This window comes from Phalaenopsis equestris, unplaced genomic scaffold (genome assembly GCF_001263595.1).
Source record: "Phalaenopsis equestris unplaced genomic scaffold, ASM126359v1 Scaffold000903, whole genome shotgun sequence".
Lineage (NCBI taxonomy): Eukaryota > Viridiplantae > Streptophyta > Magnoliopsida > Asparagales > Orchidaceae > Phalaenopsis > Phalaenopsis equestris.
The window spans coordinates 68,759-72,860 of NW_018165342.1; positions in this window are offsets into that span (position 1 = coordinate 68,759).

Here is a 4,102-nt window from a genome sequence, read left to right on the forward strand (position 1 = left end):
TTAAGAGTGGCCACATCAATTTTCATAGGTGATCCAAATATTGCTCCAAGAGAAAATAAAACTTCTTTATTAAAAAAATGAATTTTTAAACATGCATAGGTGAAACTTCTTTATTAAAAAAATGAATTTTTAAACATGGAAATCTGAACCATATAGGAACAATTGGTGGTTCTTCCTTGGGGTTGAAATCAACAGTCCATTTTAATATCTTCATATTAACTTTTGCAATCTATACACTTTCTTTAGAAACAAAAGAGTATAATCCTCTTCTTTCTCAAGCTTTATCATCAAATTTCTGCCATCTAATAACCCAACATTCCACTTCCCTATTAATCTCAGTTCAACAAAATACCTTCTAATAATCTCCAACTTCGGATGCACATAGGTAAATTTACCAACTAAGGTAAATTTCAAAGGTTCCGCAAGAAGAGAGATTTCTTCCTCACTACAGAACAATGCTAGTTCCCCATTCTTTTTTGTAGCCTTCTTTAAAAAACTGTAAGTTATTTTATCTCCCAATTGTTCTCTAAAAGCCACAGAAAACAAAAATCTAATTGAAGAATTGTTAGAGGAAACTAATTTACCAGTTACTGCCTCAAGGAAAGAGGGTTGATTAAGAAAATCTGCCATAGAAGAGAAAAAAAATGCAAGACAACTTCAGAAGATCATAGGAGAAGAATGCGCCACAATGCGTATATAGGGCTCCAAGAAGACATCTCTCTAGACCTCAACCAAAAGTGAGGTCAACAGGGCTCCAAGAAGACATCTTTTTGAACCACCAGATCATCAAGAGATCCAAATTTTTTATTAGGTTAAGTATAAATTTAGATTTTTTGTACTATTGCTTGGAATTTCTTTATAATTCAAAAGATAAATAATTATAGTTAATTTTTTTAGGTTCATATAAAACCTTATTTATAGTTATGTCTAGAACACAATTGTACCTTATACATGGAGATGTTTTTCAAACATTTATACTAAGCTAAAGTTGGACTTAATACAAAGTCTCATTCATCCTAATAAATTTTTTTTATTTATTTGTCCAAGGAGTTTTAAAATATTTAAAATTGGATAAATGATGCTATCCAAGTATGGAGAAAAGCATCAAGATTAATGTAAAATTAGGGGGAAAAGTTTTATGAGATATGTTACCTCAATTTTTGTGACGAAACCCAATTTGTTAAAATGAAACAAATATGGTGACTAAAGAACATGGAGTTATGTGAGTTTGAATTGACGTGCTATGAAAGTAATCAAATTCACTAATAGTTGCCTATATTTTGAAATTGATTGCATTGATCTTTATGGAGAATTAAGATTTCTTAAGGGAGACATTTTTCCATTGATTTAATCAAGCCAATGAATAAGATGAAAAATAGATTTAATGACACACACACATCTAACTAACATTGCTTTAATCATTGTTAATTTCCTGAAAAGATGTCCATTCATTAGATAGACTGCACAAGCATATTCAAAGAATCAAAATTATGTTGATCATCTATGATAAAAATAACAAAGAACATTAAAAATGAAAAATATTGGATGTCGCATGTGCAGTTAGGTCTGACTTACATTATTGGTTATCAAATGGTTTAATGACCTCTGTTCATGAATAAGAATGTGTCAGTTCATCAAAAACCTATGAAACTTTCATGTTAGACCTTATATACTCAGCATGGTAAATCATCGTGGAAATCATAAATCATGAACACTACACACACAAACTTGGCCTAAATTATATTTTGCATCAATTTTTTATGTAAAACATTTATGAAGCTTTTTTTGAATGTTATGGGAAAATAATCCACTCACAAATAGCTTCCCATAATCTAAGACATCAATAAAAATTATTTCATGTGCATTTTTGCTCAAAAAAGGCTTTGAAGTGGTGTAGTCATGCTACAATCTGCAGTAACCATGTGTTTACCTCACTTTTAGTTAAGGTCTAGTTTCCTCCTTAGTAGACTAGGGTCTAGCTATAGGACTTTCCTGTTGAATATTCCTAGAGGACTAGAAAAGGAACCCTCACCATTAGAAATTCTAAACTCTTCTTTACTTAACTTGAAGTTTCACATGTTGGTCTTAACCTCTAGCACTTAGAAGGTGGGGCCAATACGAGGGAGCTCAAGAGGAGTTTCACATACCTTAGGACTAACACTAGGTGATCTAGTCTTGGTTAGGCTAGCTTGCACACACTACACTTTCTCACACACCCCAAACCCTAGGCCCCCTTGATTTGGTCTCGTGACTCCTTTTGGAAGCAGCTTTCCCCCGGGGAGCTAAAGGTATGGGTGGACCCAAACCCACAGACCTTGGCTAAGAGGGTTCAAACCAGCATATTGAGCATAAAAAATGAGTCCTCATATGACTCCTATTGGTTTGACATGGTGTTGACCTCACTTTTGGATGAGGTTTAGTTTTTCCAATTTAGTAGCCTAAGGTCTATCCATAGGACTTTCCTATTGACTATTCTTAGAAAACTAGACAAGGAGCCCTCACCATTAGAAATTCTAAACTCTTCTCTACTCAACTTGAAGTTCCACATATTGGTCCTAACCTCTAGCACTTAGTAGGTGGGGTCATTATAGGGGAACTCCAGATGAGTCACCCCTTAGGACTGCTGGACCTTAGGGTTGACCCTGGGTGTTGGTCTAGGGCTAAGGCACTCACTTGCAATCACTTACACTCACAATCACTCACTACCCTAAACCCATAATTTCTTAACTTTGGTCCCTTAAGCCTTTGGGAAACTCATGCTGATGGTCCCCTAAACCTACTAGGGCTAAGACAACTACATAGAGGACCCAAAATGGGGTTTCCAGTGGTCCATGGCTTATTGATCGTGGTTGGTGACCAGAGGAGAATATGTTAAGATTTTCATACCTATTTTATACTGTTTTTGATGATATTGCACTTTAAAGAAAGGTATTTTTGAGGTTTTGTTGCAGGAATGATCAATTAAGATCATTGGAGCAAAAAGATGAAAAAAGGAGCGAATTTAGAGCAAAAAGGGCCAAAATGTGCATAATTGAACTAGGGCGCCGACGACAAGATTTTCAATTCATTAAGAAGGTCCGCCGACGACGCCCTCGAGGCCGCCGACGGCGAGCTCGGTAGTTATGCCTAATCAGACTTTGGATAAGGCCAAATTTTGAAGGGATGCTTAGGCAACTCTTGGGAAAGCTCATCCACAACTTTAAAAGAATGTTTTGGCTGAAAATTGAAGAGCCTAGAATCCAGGAGAGAGTTCCTGCGAGGTTAGAAAGGTTTGAATAATGTGTAAAAATTGTGAGGAATTCTTCGAGAGATTGTAAGAGTAGAGGGAAAGTGAGAGATTTCTTCCTCCTTGCTGCTTCGAAGAGGAATTCTGTGTGCTATAAAGTAAGGAAGAGATTCAGAGGAACTTCGAGGAGTGTTCTTGAAGAGAAATTAGAGATAAGTTATTTACTTGTTATAGTTTGTATGACATTGATTTTATATATGAATTTCGAGTTTTGTTGTGTTTTCCCCAAGAGATCTGAGTAGTTTTCTCTTTCTCCTTGTCTTGAAATTTGTGAAATGGTGATTTGAATTGGTGAACTTCGATCTTAATTTACTTTCAATCTGGCCAATTGATTTGTTAAAATATGTTGAGTTTAACAACTAAAGTGAGGATTACATCCAAGATTCAGGGAGGTCAAAGTCCTTGGAAGTTGGGTGCAAATAAATATAGAAATAATATTATCAGGTGTAGACTTGGAGATTTTAGAGTGACAGATCAAAATCCCCAATTCGGTTCTATCGTTTGGGTGCTGAAGTGTAGATGTTAGCCCTTAGGCGAGGGGAACGTGGGAGCTCCGAAGTGAGAGCCGGTATCCTGCTAGCCTAGCCGCAGATTTAGTAAACAAGCGTATGATTAGTCAATGTTCTTTATGCCTGGACCAAAGGGTAAAGAATAAGTATGCTCCCATTTGGCGCAATATAATTTGAACTAATTCACTTTATTCATTCACTATAATTTCAGTGCAAAGAGAAGGATGCTTTCTTATATTAAATATCACATTTGAACCTTCATTGGTATATTTAGTTATTTAATAGTTATAGTTATTAAAATTACATA